Source organism: Narcine bancroftii, chromosome 2 (genome assembly GCF_036971445.1).
Source record: "Narcine bancroftii isolate sNarBan1 chromosome 2, sNarBan1.hap1, whole genome shotgun sequence".
Classification (NCBI taxonomy): domain Eukaryota; kingdom Metazoa; phylum Chordata; class Chondrichthyes; order Torpediniformes; family Narcinidae; genus Narcine; species Narcine bancroftii.
Genome location: NC_091470.1, coordinates 141,900,997 through 141,919,534, shown reverse-complemented (window position 1 = coordinate 141,919,534; position 18,538 = coordinate 141,900,997). Strand labels below are relative to the sequence as shown.

General features: G+C 45.3%; 1 protein-coding gene across 7 annotated transcripts in view; it reads left to right on the top strand.

The window, feature by feature from the left end:
* LOC138754277 (polyhomeotic-like protein 2) overlaps positions 1-18,538 on the top strand; it is a 227,968-nt gene that overhangs the window by 126,774 nt on the left and 82,656 nt on the right. For 6 of the 7 annotated variants that reach the window (XM_069918298.1, XM_069918297.1, XM_069918296.1 and 3 more), the window contains one exon: positions 8,161-8,260. The gene's annotated coding sequence lies outside the window, so the exon portion shown is untranslated. Of the gene's footprint in view, positions 1-2,601; positions 2,648-8,160; positions 8,261-18,538 lie in introns of those variants that run through there. The other variant, XM_069918292.1, reaches the window with a different exon arrangement.

Here is an 18,538-nt window from a genome sequence, read left to right as displayed (position 1 = left end):
GGATGCCAAGGTTTTGGGGAAGGCCAGATTCTCCGTAATCACCCTCAGCGTGAGGCCGAATCAGAGTGGCCGAGAAAACCCCACACCACTGTGCATGGGTGCTCTGTGGTTGTGCTGATGGTGAAGACTGCCTCCATGGTACCTCCTTGGTGAATGGAATTTGCATGGTCAGCCTGTTAGGAGATAGTTTACTGCTGGGAGGAGGGGGAAAGAGAGGAATCCAAATAGGTCAGCTGGGAGACTGGCTCCTGTCTGCTATCACCATTCCGGCAAGGAGTGTGGCAGAATTCCTGGTTCCCCCTGGCCCCAGCATGTGGCCCTTCCATGAGGAAGTGCTTCAGTGGCAGGTTGTGGCATTTTAGACAGTTCCTCCACTCTCAGACCTTTGTTTATCAGCTGCTGGGTGGCCTTTCTGATTGAATGCTTGCACATGGAGCTGCACTGTTAACTTCTGCTTCTGAAGGTGCTGACTGTCGTTGGATTTGGGTTTCAGCATCTGTAGAATTTTAGTTTTGCTCAGACACATCAGCCATCTGGCCTTATCTAAGTTCATTTTCACAGAGCCTAAACATTCTCCCAGATTCCTGAGCCTCCATTCTCGTATGCTACCAGCAGGCAGTTTGTGTTGAATTGTGTGGAATTTCTGGTTTCTGTGATTCTTGTTGTGTGAAAACACAGCATTGTGTGTATCCAGAGAAAGTTGTTGTTGTTGACAATACAGCTAAGTGTGTGTTTGTTAAACACAGATACCACAACAATGTGAATTCATGGCGGATTGCAGGCAGTAGCATTGAGAGGAGTGGCAGTTGTTCCTCCTGAATCCTGATCCACTCTTTACCTCTTCCTTCTTCCTCTTTCCAACCTGTTGACCCATCCACAGCTGCCCGGGGAGGGAATTTGTGATCCTTTTGCAAGAAGAAATTCCTCCTCCATCTCCTCTTAAATAGAGAAAGGCTTGATTTGAAATTGTGCCCTCTAGTTTTAGATGCTCCCATTCAGGGAAGACCTTCTCTTGGGGTCCACCTTGTCAGCAACCTTCAGAATCTTTGTCCATGACCTGGGACAAACACATTTCAAAGAAGGACAGGAAAGAGAACCCACATCTTAGAGGACTGAGGACAACATCTACAAGCAGCATTGAAAGCATCAGAAGGTGGTGAATGCAGCTGAGAACATCCTGCAAACTTCCCTCCACTCCATAGACCCTGGGCTGTTCCCTTCTCCCTGATGGGAGATGGCGGATGAGTCGAGGTTTCCTCCCTGCAGTTGTCAAGTTCCTGAATGAACCCTACAGCTGCCCTTATTTGGAGTTAATTTTTCTTCTCATTATAACTCTATACTTTTACATAGCTATATGAATGTTAGAGATAATATGTGAGGCTGCTTGCAGAAGAACCCTCTCACTGTACAAGGTATAATATATGTATAATATGACAAATGAACTACACTTCAAAATGCCACAGGTCACCTCTCATCATTTGGAACTTGGGGCAGCTCAAGTTAGTCATCCTTAACACCTTGAACCCTTTGCCCCAAGGGTCTCATCCTGACTCCACTGGCAATAAAATCACAGGTGTCGAGCCCAGTGTGTTGTCACTATGCACTCCAGTTTGTGGAGTTTTGCTGATTTAGTTGGGTGAGTGGAATGAATGGCCTGCATCACCATTCTTTGTCATTTGGTTGGAAACTTTGGGGTTAATATGCCATCTCTATTTTACTTAAGTGTCAGCATTCATTGTTGTATCTTTGTATAAACATAGGGGAAATTATTTCTGAAATCGATTATGGATGATGTATCCTTAAAACATCCCTGCAACCTTTCAGCTGGTCATAACCAAGACCTCTGACACTCTGTTGTAATGGAGACATGCAAAATCATCTTCTGGAGGCAAAGGTGGAGCCCTGAAGTTGTCACTCATTCTCTGATCCAGCAGCAAGAGGCCATTTGACCCCTTGAACCTATCCACCACTCAGTAGAATCATGGCTGATCTGATGTTGCTCAATTCCACTTTTCTGCTCCTTCCACACAACTTTCCATTCTCTTCCTTCTCGGAAACCTTAAGTGCACCAAGCACTCTGCTCCCTTGGCCACCTGTGGCAAGATAATCACCCACACTTCATCACAATGTGGTTTTTAAAGAGGATTCTCCCTTGTTCTTGACACAGCCCACTGTGCACTTTCCATTATAGGAAACATCCTCCCCATTTAGCTAAAATATTGTTGGTTTCAAAATGATTCCACATTTTACTAAACTTCAGTGAGTTGCATTCCAGGCTGCCCAGCCCTTGTGGAACAACATCCCGACTCCAGCATTGGACCAAGTGAACCTTCTCACTCTGAATGGTACCTTTAAATGGGAAACCTGTATTGTTCACCACTGCTCACTTGATGGGCTTTCATTGGTGGTTTGAATAGACACAGTGACAACTTGTGTGCCAAACTGGCAGGAATTCTCCCAAGCTGGAGGGGCAGCAGGGTGACTCATGGGGTTGGGGCCATTTCCTGGGGGAGTATGTGGGTGTTTCTCTGGGTGGGACAATTACCCAGGACAGAAACCCTAATTTTGTTCTTGTCTTTAGCTCCGGTACAGAGTTGCCTGCTGACCTGCGGAGAGTTTAGAGGGAAAGAGCACATCGGTGCTGAGGGTAGGGTGTGAAAAATCCATTTTGGTGTACTTTATGAAACCAACCCAAACTTCCACTATGGTTCCTTAGTCCTAGATTCATTTATCTTTTTATTGAAGTCCAAATATTTCCCCCAATCTTGAAGCCACTAGGCCTTTTCACACAGTTGTGAACAAATGGGGAAACCAGGCACTTTGACCTGGGAATCCCATGGTGAGACTGGGCAGGACTGGTCAAAATTGACCTAGGTAGGTTGGAGGTACTCTTGGAGCCCAGCCGAGTTTACACACCAATCCTCTTTTGGCAGTGTGAATCAACAAATTACTTGCTGGGAAGGCTTTGTGACATGCCCACATCTCATAGATAAAATAAAGAATGAGACCCCTGAGTATTTTGACTCTGAACAGCCAAGTGGCTTACTCATTTCTGTGATAACGTCAATGTGAGTTAAACGCTGCAACTCACACTTTAAAAAAAAACAAATACAGCAACAGTGAGTTGTGGAGCCCGTTGAAATCACCCAAGTGTTGTATTTCTGCAGTGCTCAGCCAACATTAAAACAGTTCAGAGGGGAATGAACAATTACATAAAAGTTTGAACCGAGGCAGCCAGCCCATCTCCACTTCAATGCCTATTGGTGTAATTTCCACACTTCCCTCTCTCCCTACCCCATGCCTGTTACAATTTCCCTTCTTTACCTTAAACCCCCTTCCCCCTGCTGTGAGGTTCAATCTCCTTGCTGTCCCCTCCTGTGCTTTCTGAGAAGCCAAAGTGGAGAATTCATTAGGTTTCTGACCCAAGGTAGAAATGGCTACGTAAGATAACTCCAAACCACCCCACTTTTGGAAGGGGGGTGGAAATGAGAGCAACCCCAAGTTAAAAGATGTAAAGGTGGCAAAACAATCTGGTAGGAAACATGACTTGACTATCAACTTGACCGTGAAACAAGTGAGTTAAAGTATTGCTTGATTAACTCCTCCTTCATCACTCTATACTGTACTTGCAAATGTCATTATTTTTTCTTCTGTCAGGGCGTAACGCTTCATTCATTCATGATGTAATCGCTGGGGGTGGGAGCCCATTAAAATGCCCACTCACTGATTTTACAGGTAAGTAAGGTTGCAGTGTGAAAGATCTGAGAGGTGCAGCCTTCCCAGAAACTTCATCCGAGTCCCAGGAGGGTCAGGTGGTGCCTAGATCCGGTGATGTGAAAAGGCCTGCTGTCTTTATTACAATACCTGGAACTGCAGAAGTGTTTTGGTTAATGATAATAAGCTGTGGGGAGAAGGATCCTTTCCTGTCCAATGACAGAAGGCCTGATCCTGAGGTGTTAAGTTTGGGGTGGAGTGGCATGTTGCAGCATATATTCCACTGATTTCCCCATGATTTGTTAGTGTGCAGTTACTTCTTGCTGAGCTCAGCAGGGATGTATTGTAATGTGGAGAGAAACGGACTGCACTAAATACTCCACCCCAGTGATGCTCAGCTGTTCAAAGTTCAAGACAATAAAGCCCAAAACTTTGCAGGAATGAACAATCGCCAACTCCTCCTTCCTCTGTGAGGACTCAACGTTCTTGGCCATTGCTATCAGAGTTGGCCTCTGTGGCAGGATTGGTGAAGGGTAGCGACACAGCTGCAGGTTGTCCTGGCCTCTGGCCACTACTCCTTCCCTGGGCCAATCGTGAAGGAAGCTGGGAAGTGGCCAATCTTCAGTCCCTGTTCTTCCAAATGTCCTGTAACCTCAGCAAAGGCACGGAGCCCTGACCCAGCTATTGCCACAGTTACTCTGTAGTGCCAAGACCTAGGATGAAAGGCCAGTATTCGAACTGTCGAGTATGTTAATGGCAGTCAGTGATGGAAAATGGGAGTCAGAAGTCATACTGGCCTCCCCTTCTATAGAAATTGGAGCTGGAATGAAAGGTGATCCTTCTGAAGCACTAGATCTACAGAGGGGTGACGGGAGACATTTCCAGCAGTGGGAGAGTCTCAAATAAAACAACGTGAATACAAGATGAGGCCCAGTTATTTAACACTGAGGAATGTAAAAATGTAGTTTTGCACAGGGAGCTGAGTTCTCTATTTTTGAAGGAAATGCAGGCTGGATCACTGGATTGGGAGGAGGGGAGGGTGGGGAGAGATTTATAAAAGATCAGAGGAACTAGGACTGGAGGAGTTGGACCTGGGGTTGATCCTCCGTGATCCTATGAATGGTGGGACAAATTTGAGGGGCTGAATGGCCTACTTTCGCAGGTTGTTTCAAGCTAAACAGACACCAAAGTAGTTTGGTCAAGGCTGAAAGACCATCTCAGTTAAGGGGATAGTTTCCCCTGCTCTTTTTCCAAGCAGTTTAGTAGGGTGTTTTGGGTAAGACTGAGGCAGGAAAGTTGTTTCCACTTGTAGGTGGGACTAGAATTTGAGGACACAGCCTCCAGATTCAGGGAGTAGATTTAGGATGGTGATGGGAAGAAACATTTCTCCCTGAGAGTAGTGAATCTGGAATTCTCTGCCCAAGCAAGCAGTAGAGGCCGCTTCATCAAAAGTGTGTGACACGCAGTTATCTTTTTTTGCCTGGTAGGGGAATTAAGGGTTATGGGGGGAAAGGCAGGTAGGTGGAGCTGTCCATGGTCAGATCAGCCATGATCTTGTTGAATGGTAAGGCAGGCTGAATGGCCTATTCCTGCTCCAATAGCTTGTGTTTTGCACACAGCTGGGAGAGTGCTTTACCACTGCCCCCCTCCCTTGGCATTCTGGTAGAGCTACCTTGCTTTTCAATTGTGGGAAAGCCAGGTACAATCTCAAGAGGAGGGAAATAGGCCTCCCATATGGTCACTGTCTTGTTGCCCTCTGCTGTCTCCCTCTTTGTTTCTCGGTTATGTTCACGATCCTAGAGCTTTGGCTCCATCAGACGATCCAGTGCTGCAGTAATAATTGGGTTGTGTCTGACCCAATCAATTCATCTCTAATGGTCTGTGACAGACCTGAGTCCTATCGATAAGCAAGTATTCCCAAGAGAACACTTAATTCCCTTGCCACTGGCTGAATTTACTGGCTGCCAGTTGGTTGCTTTGGGATGTTTAAAGAATGCTTTATCAAGTTTCCTTCCAAGGTGCTTCATTGGAACATTGCTCAAGTCACTTCCTATTTTAAAATGAACAATGCAAAGGAAGATATGAAGGCAGATGGTTGGTGATGTGGGTTCAAACCCCACTGTGGCAGGTCCTTTTAAGGAGTGTGCACTTTGTAATGGCAATTTGGGTAGCAATGATTCATCCTTGCAAAATTCTGGGAACATCAAATCCACCAATTGTAATACTAACAATTTAAATCACCATAAATGCAAGAAAAGGATAAAATATCAAAGGATATATAAATGTTCATACTTGCATTGAGGTAAAACTGAGATTTTAGTCATGCAAATGGATCTCTTGGTCATCCCAGGATAATCTATCCTTGGGGTTAGAATGAGGCCTGGAGCACTCTCCAATAGCATGCCATTGGATTATAGAACCACGGGTCCTCTTTTACAAAATAATACAATATTCTTGCTGTGAAATCTGTTCTTCAAAGTACATGGGACAAAATATTGCCCACTTCTGGCTGTTGGCATGGAAATTCCTTCTTGAATGTATTAATTCAAAGTATTGTTCCCAGGATTTTTAAGGCTTATCATGTACTGAATCATCTGTGACCCAGTCTCCCCATTGGATAAAGGACCAGGCGCTAATGCACGGTAGTCGTACTCAATAGGCAGGAAGAAGTATTTACACATTACAAAATTTACTTGAAAGTTTAAGGCAGTATCCTAACTGAATCCTCAGTGAGAAGAGGGAGCTGTCAGTTTGGAATAGGTTGGGTATTAATGTTGATTGGCTATGTTGAAGTGGACCTTGTCAGCATGGAACATGCTGCAGACACTCAGAATCAAGGACTCAATGGGTACTGTGGGGTGATTCCCCGAGCAGACTTGTCCAGGTCAGGTGACAAGATACCTTGAGGTCAGAATTCACCAGCAAGCACCAGGACCTGGCCTGAGAGGAACAGTTCCAGAAAGGAATAGCATTCACATGCATGTTGTCCCTGAGATGACTGCGGTGGAGTGGAGACAGTCACACACCTAAGTGTGTGGAGAAGGTTTATCCCCAGCAGCAACGTGACAGAGGACTCTCCGATTTACAGGCTGTTCCGGGGTGGCGGGGGTGGGGGGGGGGTGGTTGGAGACATAGAGTCAGACATTTGGAACTGCTGGAAGAACATCAACCCAGTGAAAGAATGCACTTTGATCTGCCCAAATCGTGTTGGTTTTCCAGCACAGGGAGACGTTGGTGTGGGAATGCTGCTGACTGGCACATTCCAGGCTGCAGGAGTACACACTGAGGTTTGGCACAGCCAATGCAAGAGCTCAACAGAGAAGGAAATCCTTCTGTTACTGGACATTGAGGGGCTGAGACTGCTGGGGAAGGCCTGTAAATAATTGGAGGGGGACACATTGGGGCACTGAAGGCTCTTTGTATTGTGAATAGGCTTTTTATCCTGTGCTCTGTCAGTTCTTGGCTCCAGTGAAGCTGAATCATTGGTTTCGGTCTTCAATTTTTGCTTCTGAGTTGCTCAGACCTTTGATTCAATGGAGGAGACACCAGCCTGTGCTGGGATTTGGAAGGATTAATTTGACATGTATCTACTCAGAGCAGTAGGGGCAGAGGACTCACCACACCCCAGACAGATTCTCTCCCTCCTCCCATTGGGGAGAAAGTGCACCAACAGGCTCCTAAATGTGCCCCACATCCGTGCTCTTGTGCCCTTGGACTAATTAATTTTTTCATTCTAATCCTAAGTGTCCAAATTGTAGCCTTTACATGGCTGGATGAATGTTAGAGATGACCTGTCAGTGTGCTTGCAGAAGAACCTCCCTGTACTTGGTATTTTGTGAGCCAGATCTGCAGTTTGTAGAGGGTGGTGCACATGTTGGGTGGGTATGGGAATGCCTTGCGATGGGTTTCCTGATGTTGGAGGAATGAGTTGATGACCCCAAATTTGCATCATGTCCTCCATGGCACTGTTGTGGGAGTTTGGCAAAAGGTGCTCCCCGCCATGATTTTCTGCCAACACTGCATATGGAGCCAGTGGTCACTGGTGTGTGGTTCCGGCTTGTCTGGGTTGGCGCAATGCGTTAAGGTGCTCAAGCTATTCTTCACACTAATGCACAAAGTGGCATTTGTTGTCTTGTTTCTTAAACTGTAAACAGTGCTTTGCCCAACCAGAGCTCTGTGGAAGCACTTGTAATCTAGCGCTCGATCCTCGACGTCACCAAGTGTGAAGCTACTCTCTGCAGTATCACACAGCAGTGTCATGCTTTTGTGCTGAGATTAAATTTACTTGAGAAGCAACAACAGAAATGAGCCAAGCATGGGCAGATGAAGGTGTGTAAACCTATAAAACACAAGTGAGCAGTTAACCTTGATTCAAGATTGAATGAGTTAAACTCGCTGTGCATTGAAATGTATTGCTGAGTACAATTTAATTCTGGTTTCTTGCAGGGATTTTTACCGAGACCAAGGGATTTGTTTGAACGATGTTCAGAAGCAAAGTTGCATGTTGGATTCCAGCAGGCTGTGTGGATGTTCACAAGACCCAGATGTGAGTTGGCTGTGTTGCATGTGTATTGTAAACCAATACCTCTCCTCCTGAAGCACGTGCTGCTCGGGAGAATTGTGCATTTTTAAAAACCTATATCTTTGAATCAGAAATTCTAAGGGAGCACGGTTGGGTAGATACCAATGTTTCCACCAGTGGGAGTCTTTTTTTTTTTTTTAATTTTTTTATTTTTCACACCATAAATCACATTAGCCATGATATACACTATTTCTTTTTCACACATATACAGTGACTTTTTCTCCCCCCCCCCCTTTCCTCCCAAACCACCCCCCCACCCCCCCCTCTCATCCATTTTAGGTATACAATCTAGGTTGCATTAAGCCAGTCAGACAATGTTGTCATTCAACAAAATTACACCAGAAATTCTACTGAGTCCATTCTTTTCTTTCCTTCTCCTTCCATCAACTTAGGTAATGTTTGTCCCCGGTAGGTTTTCGCTATTGTATTTAATGTAAGGCTCCTATACTTGTTCGAATATTTCAATATTATTTCTTAACCAATATGTTATTTTTTCTAATGGAATACATTTATTCATTTAAATTTGGTAGTTTCTTCCTTTTAATTTGGTTATGTATTCCATTAATATTTAAAGACATATAGTTCAGCGTAGCCCTTTTATATTTTGTTTATCTTCTCTTTCCGTTTTTCCATCATTACCTTTCCTCCTTTTCCATTTCTGTTTTCTTATTTTCAACTCTTTATAAGACAACATTCCTACAACATCTAACATTTTCCTTATTCTCCTATTTCTATCTTATTTATCCCCAATCTCCCCTTCACCTCCTGAGTTGTCCTTTATCCCTTGTCGGACAACCACATCTCCCCTCTCCATTTGGATTTGCGAATCCACTCGCAAGCGTCAACTGATTTTGCAGTGACCGCTATCACCAGTGGGAGTCTTGATGTGGTTATAAGATGAGGGATGGGCATTTAAAACTGAGGTCTCTAGGAGTTTCCCCCTGCACACAGGTGAATCTATGTAATTCTCTGCCCCTGCTGGTTGTGGAGCCTAGATCATTGTGGATATTTAAAAAGTTGAGAGCTGTGGCAACTGGTGCATGAGGCGTTGAGGCCTGGGGCAGATTTACTGTGATTACATTGAATGGTTTGAGGGCCTGAGTAGCCTCCTCCTGATCTTATTTTCCAAGCCAAGCCCAAATATGGTTGCTGGGCACTTGCATCTCCTCTGCGCACAATCCAGATTACTGAGTGAGGTTTTTGTTCCTGTTCATACATGTGTTATGGGCGCTGCAGACAAAGTCAACATTGCCTAGTCATAACTGTCCTTGAAGCGAAGGCTGAGCTACAACCTGTGTGCTGAAGGTGCTCTGTCTGTGCTGAGGGGTGGGAGTTCTAGGACTTGGATGCAGTGGGGAAGGGCGCTGATGTCTGTCCAACTCGGGTTGATATGGATCTATGTCAAAGGGTTCCTGTGCACCTGACATGCCTGTTCTTCTGGAAGGTGAGCATAGTTTGATTGGGAGGTGTGCTAGGAGCCTCTCTCTTGTGGTACTCCCTATGGGCCAGCATGTCTGGATGGTGCAAGGAGTGAATCCTTGTGAAGTTGGGTAAAGTTGTGATCCTGGTTTGAAGTGATGAATAGTTGCTAGATGCTTTTGGCTGTGATTTCAGTAACAGGAGGGTGATATTGAATTCTGTTCCATTTCATTGCTCCTTTAGAACATTTTCAAAACTGATGATAGTCTGTAACATTCACGTCTTGGGAAACGAAGCTGTGACACAGTGCTGCAGACATGACTGCTGTAACCACATTAAACTTGGACCATTTATCCTTGTATCATTCTGCAGTTGGTCCAGACCCACAAGCTATTTCTGTATGTGTCCTCTTTGAAAGGCACTGAAGTGAAAGGCTTGCACTTCAGTAGCACCTTTCACATCTTTTCCTTTCGGTGGCCAGAGTGACACTGGTCACTGAGAGTGTAGGAATTGTAACTGGCATTCTCCAGGAGGAGAGCTATGACCACGCTAGATGTGTTTGAGAGCAATTGAGGATAACTAATGTCCCAGCACTCTGCAGGAGACACCACTGATTTCTTGTACAATTATCTGGTCTTTTGCAGCCACATGCGAGAACAGATGAGAATTTAATGGCTCATCTGGAAGATGGTTCCTCAACTGGCGTGTCGGCCTAGATTATTGCAGTTGAGTGTGCGGAGTAGGATGAACCCATGACCTTTGACTTGCAGGTGAAAGGGTAACCCATTGAGGTGCAGTTCACTAACACTGAGCTTTAAACTAAACCCAAGGGGCTTGGGCCCAGGTTATATGGAAGCTCAAGTAACAAGATGAGATTGACTCCAAGTGATGTTGGATCAACAGTGAGAGAGTGGACCTTCAGACCTTGATGTTAAGACAGCTAAAAAGGCAAATGCTTTTTGACCTCTGATTCTGTGGAACTGTGGGTCAGTCCAGGGGTGGGGCTAAGATTCCCATTTATTCTTTATTGGGGATGCGGTGGGGTGTCTCGAGATTGATAACCACACCTGGCAACCCAGATTTACTGGGGTTCCTGTCAGTGGCTCTGGTGGAAGAGTGCATGATGTGGATGTTGGGTTGGAGCTCACCACTGGTTATCAAGGTTCTTGCTCATTGTCACACAGGATGGGTCACTGGGAACTTTACTCTCTGCTCCGCTACCCACTGAAACCACAGCACTGGTACAACATTTGCATCAGCTTCTGCAGCAAGGAAACAGATCCTTCAGCCCATCCTGTCTGTGCTAGCTTAAGGTAATCCCACTCACCTGCAATCACCTCCTGCTTTTCCTGTCCAAATACCTGTCAAAATGTCTTTGTAACATTACAAATGTATCCACCTGCACCATGTTCTCTGGTAGCTCGTTCCATATACCCACCACTCCTCTGTGTGAAGAAGGTGGCCCTCTGGTCCCTTAGTAAATCCTTCCCCTTGCACCTTAAATCTGTGCCTTCTTGTTTTGGGTTCTTTCTCCAGTGGGGAGGGGGGGGGGGTGTGGAATTTGGATCTGGGGTGTGGTCTTGATACCACAGTAATGGGCTGCCTTATTCCAATGATGGTTCATTCTGAATTAAGAAAGTACTTGCCCATCATTTGTATTTGCAACTGAGATGGTGATTCTCTGGGAGTCATTTAGGAAAGAATGTGAGTGAAGTTCCTGCCTATTCCAGTCAATTACCAGTTTCAATTTGTCTTGGATAACTAAATTTTCCCTGTCCACTAGAATTGAAGATGAAATCTGTCTGATGGCTCTGTAGGGGTGAGGAGGTGTGATGGCATGCCAGACCTGCCCTGTGTTCTGGAAAGGGTTTGGGAAGTGGGCTTGGTTATTTGATGCTCCTGCCTCTTTCTCTATTCCTCCACCTCATGCACCAATTCATTGGGAGGATACCACCCTGTACCCCACTCCTTACTCTTGTCCTACCCCACCTCTGTCCCCTGCAAACTCTTCCTGCTGCTCAAGCTCTTGAACACTCCGCCCTTTAACAAAAGATGCTTAACTTTTTAACACTATGCACTATACTGATGTATTGTTACTGATTCTGTTTTGCACTACCTGTTGTGTTATGAAGAAGTTGACTTGCCTGGATAGCACCCCCCCCCCCCCCCCCCCGCACTGCATCTCAGTACATGAGATAATAAATTTATTTTGAAGCTCTGCGGCAGTCGTTTGCCTTGACCCCTGGCTGGTGACCCTGTCACTCATCAGAGCCTGGTTGAACTGTACCCTGGTTAAATGGTGGCACACAGCTGAGTCCCTGCTGTAGAGGAAACTGATTCTCTGGGAAATGTTGCTTTAAATGACGGCACTTCTCCAAATGAGTGATATTGAAACGTGACGATTGTGGAAAAGGTATCGGTGACAGAGTAATTACCTACACTGACACGTTTATGTAAATGAACAAAGATGGTGTTTGACCTCCAAAGGCAAGTTATCTGCCACCAAGGCAGGATCTCTGGCTACTGAAAGGACTTGTTTCTCAGTTTATTGCAGCTGAACAATGCAACTATTTACACGAGAAACAGGACAAAGAATCTGAAATCTGTCTGACAACATTATTTTTTGGCCGTGATGCACAAGTGTTGGTCTGGTGCTGACGCCTTCATGGAGTCGGACAGCTGACTTCATGCTGCTTAATTAATGCTTTGTTTCCCGATTTAAATGGACAAAGCTTTTAGCAGCTCAAGTGTTATCCTGATTCTTGCAGCCACGCGAGGTTAGGTTTTATTTTTCTTTGGCAGCTATCCAGTGGGAGACTGCTCACTTGGTTTGCACCCAGCTTCTTGCATTTCATTGCAGAGGTATTTTATCCTTTTGGCCAAGAAGGAGGAAGGATTTTCTTTTATCAATCCGTTTGCTAATTATGACTGTCAAGTTGTATTAATTAATTTAACAATGAAAGGATATTTGGTTCCATTTCATCCCATTTCCAAAAAGTGTGTTAAACAGTTTGCTTTTGTTTGGGAGTGCTCATTTGGACTATTTGTGAAATATTGCGCATCTTGTTCAGTGAGGGTGTGGAGTGTCTGAGTAGCAGGGACACACCAGGCACAGGTGAAATGCAAGCCATGTTAACCACCTTGGGAATGTAGCTCAGCGGGAAGTCTGCTTGTCTTGGAGGGTCAAAGACCTCAAGTGGGTGCTGAATGCTTTTGTTTCCAAGCTACTGCCTTCAAGTCAGTGGAGGAGGACTTGTGTTTTTTTTAAATTTTGTTTACGGCATTATGCCAATTCCAACCATTTAAACCCATAAATTAACAAAAGGTAGGAGGAAACCAGAGCATCCAGGGAAAGAACATGCAGACATGGGGAGAACGTGCAAACTCCTTATGGAGCTTGATGGAGTGTCTGATACCTTGATGCTGATCTTGGGGTGTGTGTCATTGAGGCAGATGTTGCCCATTGGTACTGAATGAGCATTATGATCTCTGTCCAGGCTTTGGTTGTTGGTGCAACTCTTACATAAGCTGAGCAACCTCTACCATGTGAGAGCAGCTTCCCCCAGTCACTCCCTCACACAGCTCTGAGCTACCTTCACCAAAAGCACTGCTGCATGTCAATAAGGCAACACCTCCTTACCTTCTGCAGGACAGTTGGGGATGGACATAAGATGCTGACCTCACCACTGGTATGCATCCTTGCAGAGATAAAAGCAGTTCTATTGCCTTTGGGATATGGTTCTTTTGGTATGGGCATTGAGGGTCAGTGACTTATTTCTGTGTTGATTGATTCTGTACGGGGTGGAGGAAAGACTCTGGCATCTGGGACCATCATTGGAATCACAGAAGGTGATCCTCGAGCTGTCACTGCCCTCTGGAAACTTGCTGCGTATTTGTCCACCATATTACCTGCACATCCTCAGAAGAAGCCCATTGGCTGCAAAGACCTTTGGCCCCTCGTGAAAGGAATATGTAAATAGTTACAGAAACTCCATCTCTGTGTAGTTGAATGTACAGAACGTGACAGAAGGCCACTCGGGCCTTCTAGCCTGATCCACTCTTCCATAAGATTAGGGCTAATCTTTCACACCTTCCCTATCTTATGACTGGAACTTGGAGATCTGTTAGTGACTGAGCCTGCACAGTTCTCTGGGATAGAGAATACTGCATAGATGACAGGCCACTGTCCATCGACTTGCTCCACCATTTATTTTGACCAATATGACTGTCATCTCAATTTGATCTGATTTCAAAGATTATCCACTCTCTGGAAATGTTTCCAGGTCTCACTCCTAAAGGACTTTGCCCTCCTCAGTGAGTTGACAACCTCCCTGTGTCTAGCCTGTGGAGAGGAGAGGTGATGTGCAGAACAATGGCTCAAATGTTCTTGCTGCAATGTCATGAGCAGATAAGCCCTGGGAGCCCACCGTTCGGGATGGCTCAGTGAGTAGGCATCCAGAGTCCGACCAGAGTTTGGTCGGTGTGACCACTACAGGCTGGAATGTCTCGAAGTCTCTGGCAGATTTCTGGAAATGTTGGGAAGAGGAGATCAGAGCTGGTGTGATCCCTAAATTGCTTAGAAATTTCCCACAGCTTGTTAGAGGACTGTCTGTGCTGTTGCAAAGTCACTTTTTTTGCACAATTGTAACTGAGAATATTTAATTTTTAGTATTTATTGTCTTTAATTCAATTAAGTATGCTATTATTTTTTTTAACCAAGGGCATGTTCAGCTGCAGCAAGTAAGAATTTTGGCACATTTGGACATTGTACAATGTGTGACAATGTCTCCTTATTATCAGATGTGTTCTAACTGGGTCTATTTGAGGATGAGATCTCGAGGGTTGACATTCAGGCTGCTGTCTCCCTTCTGTCCCCTTGATGGATGAAGCGGAGAAGTTAGGAAGCAAACAGCAAGTGCTCTGGTTTCTGTGCTGTTGAGAAAGACTCCAAGTATCGCATCAATCTGCGTACAGTTACAACAAAACTTGTTTGGATTGTAAATTTATCTCCTGCAATGTTGTGCTACTCCCTGTTACACCATTCCCTTGACAAATGCAGTGTCAATGCCCCTCCCTGTGTCGGTTGCTATTTGGAGGTTGAAAGGAATAATTTTTTGGTTGGGGTTAAAATATTTCTAAAGGAAGTGAGGGTTCTGGCTGATGAATTGGAAATGTCTAATTGTTGCTGCAGGGCCATGTGGCTAATTGTATTTTTGATTCGAAAACAGAAGGTGTGTAGTTGTCCCTGACTTTGTCCTGAGCTCTCAGGACCAGATGTTTTGTGGAAGTGCATGCAGCAGTAATCAGAGCCTGGACAACACATCTGTAGGGGTGCCGCAGTTAGCGCAACGCTATTGCACTTCCAGTGACCTGGTTCAAATCTGTTGTTGCCCATAAGGAGTTTGTATGTTCTCCACATGTCTTTGTTGGTTTCTTCAAAAATGTACTGCGGTTGTAGGTTAATTTGGGTGTTTGGCCAGCATGGGTTTGTGGTCCAGAAGGGCCTGTTACCATGTTGTATGAATTGCCCAAGTATTTTTAAATCTGAACCATTCACTGCTGCCCTTCTAGGGGTGGGGGGAGGGGGTTGGGAAGAAATGTCTGGGTTCAGACCCCTCAGCAATGAAGCAGTCTGGGCCTTGCCAACACTGCCACTTGCTGGCTAGGAATGAGAACTAAATGGAGACCATTTGGCCCATTGGGGGCTTTCTGGCGTGGAGTAGGATCTGATTCTATGTCTTCTCGCCTGCAGGCATGGGCTGGCTAGGCCCAATGAATGGACGAGTCTCTTTGGGGCACCTTCTGTTCCCTGCGAGAGGACGTGATGCGTTGTTTCCTCTTGCCATTTTTCAGGCCACCTTTGGGCAACAGTTGGTCGTGTGTTCTTTGCTGATGTAGAGAATTCAGCCAGAAAACTACACTTACCTAGAATCCTTGCATTTCAAACCGTGTTCAACTCATTGTAAACATTCAGTATTTCATCAGAGAGACACTTGCTTTATTTAGATTAAATATAGTCAGTTAATGCCTCGGCAGGAATAACTTAGTGGATTGTGTGGGTATTTCTTGTTCTTTCTCCAGAATATGCTGGGCTCTGTGCGTTGGTCTGGTATAAACCAGAGAGGAGGGGGTGTTTGTTGCTCAGGAGAGTCCACAGGTGGAGAGGAAGGGGTTTTTCGTGGAGTGGCTGCCTCATTTTTGACACTACAAAGCCATGGCCCCCTGGTGAGGCAGGAAGCAATTCTCCAGTTTTATTTCAAGAGCAAAGAGGTATTGTCTCCATTTCCTGATCAATATTTACCCTTCAATCACTGGGAGCTTTTGGTGCACAAACTGTATTTGGGTAATGACCAGGGTCCTCTGGGGTGAGTGGTCTCCCAGCATTATCCTGTGGGTGGGAGTTAGTCCTGTACTCTCTACTTACTGCATTGTCTGGGAATTCCATGGTGGTTGATTTTTCTCAGGGTATTGTGGTTGTAGTTGATGGTTGATTAAGAGGCAGTTATGTTCTACCTTTTCCATGGCTATTTGGCTATGTGTGTGAAAATGTACTCACCCCATCCAGGAGGCACTGAAACCATGAAGGTTTGTTGTTGTGTGAAATGCTGAGCACTTCTGCTTTGCCTTGACTTGTTATGACAGTTGTTTCTGGTGTTTTTATCATTTGGTGTGTGGCAGTCCAGGGAATTTGTTCTTGAATGCATCCTGAGTGCTCCTGTCACCAGGGTGACTTGTGACAGGTCTATGACACAAACTGTTCAAGGCCATTTCCAGGGTGTGCAGAAGTAACTTTCTCCGGACATTACCATGCCAGTTCCAAGGACAGTGATGTTTCTGGACACACCAAGGGGATGGGAATTGCCGCCTAGCTCTTATCAGAGCTTGACCCTCCATTACTCAGTGTATTTGTAGATTTGCGGAGGATGGCTGGAATGGAGGATCATATCTCCAAGTCCCAGCCACTTGGGAAATGAGCAACATTGGGAGAACTATGGATGAATGCATCCAGCTTGCAGAGAGATGTCAATGGATTGAGACAAATGGCTTCAACAAAGCTGCATATGAAGGCACCAAGATGGAAGCCAGCAGCAGTGGGTGGGGAGGGGGGAGCAGCCGTTACCCCCCCCAAGCTCTGGGAGGCAGTGGGGAGGAGGTGGTAAGGGTGTGTTGTTCTAGCGACTGTCACATCTGCTTGTTATCCTCTGATCCGTGCTGTCAGATTGGAAGTTGTGATTTGAATGTATTTGGTATCAAAGCAAAGTTTTACCAGAATGTTCTCAGCAATGGGCCTGACGTGATCTTGTCCTCAGATGATATCTCCATTAGGGTAGCCACTTAAAGTATTCATCCTTAATGCTGTTGTTTCTCCCTGGGGATCGACAGTGTTAGTGGGCTCATTGAATCAGTGAGCATCTGTGGAGAAAAGGTTTACTCGAATACTGTTTTACAGGTTGTATTGGTGTAATCGGATGACAAATAAATTTGAACATAGTACATAACAGCACAGTACAGGCCCTTCAGCCCACAATATTGTGCCTACCTATATAAATTACAACAACCTAAATCTTCCGTACCACACACCCATAACCCTCTATTTTTCCTACATCCATGTGCCTGTTTTGGAGTCTTTCAAATGTTCCCATTGAACCAGCCTCCACCACTACCCCTGGCAATGCATTCCAGGCACCCACCACTCGATGTGGGATGAAAAATTTTATCCCTGATGAGTCCCCAAAACCTCTCTCCCCTCACCTTGTATACATCTCCTCTGGTGTTTGCTACTCTCCCCAGGAAAAAGAGGCTGGCTGTAAACCCTATCTATTGCCTCTCGAATCTTGTTGACCTTCATTAAGTCCCCTCTCATTCTTCTTTGCTCCAAAGAGAAAAATCCTAACTCTGTTAATGTTGTCTCATCAGACACATTTTTCAATCCAGGCAACATCCTGGTAAATCTCCTCTGTACCCTCTCCATATCTTCCACATTGTTCCTGTAATGAGGTGACCAGAATTGAACACCATGTTCCAAGTGTGGTCTCACCAGAGTTTATAGAGCTGCAAAGTTACCTCTCGACTCTTGAACTCAATCCCCTGACTAATGAAGGCCAGCATACCACAAGCCTTCTTAACCACCCTATCAAACTGCACAGCAACCTTGAGAGATGTGTGGATTTGGTCCCTCTGCTCTTCCACATGGTTAAGGTACTTTGCCTTCGTTTGACCTTCCAAACTGATGCCTTTTGTTCTAGTTCTGGAAGTTGTTGTAATGAACATGATAGGGCAAGGGATAGGACTCTCTGACTGTCATTTGCTGTCAATTCAGCTTGAACCCAGTGCATTTTAAGAGAGAGAATAAATCAATGTGGGTTGTGGTGGGAAAGGATGGGCCCAGGATCTACTCTGATCACTGCATAGTGGAGTGGAAGATCTTCTGTAATCCATTCTTGTCCTGAAATTCCTCCTCCATTATCCTAGTGTGTTTTCCAAGGCCAGAATTTGGTTATTCCCTGAAAGAGAAAGGGTGATGAAAGCATATCTGCCCTCGTAGACTGGTCATTAACCATTCCCATTGGGACTTTGTGCTGCAACTTTTACACAGCTGGTTGGGCTGTCCCATGAGTGCAGTGTCCAGTTCCATGCTCTGCACTGTTGGAGGGATATGTTTGTATTGATGTTGGTGCAGAGGAGATTGAAAGTGTTTCCTGGATTGGACTTCAGTAACAGGGAGAGATTGGATAAGCTCCTTCACGTTCCTGATAGAAGTATGTAGATTTACACACAAGGCTAAGATAGAGAGATGGGCTCTGTGCTTCCTATGGAAGATCT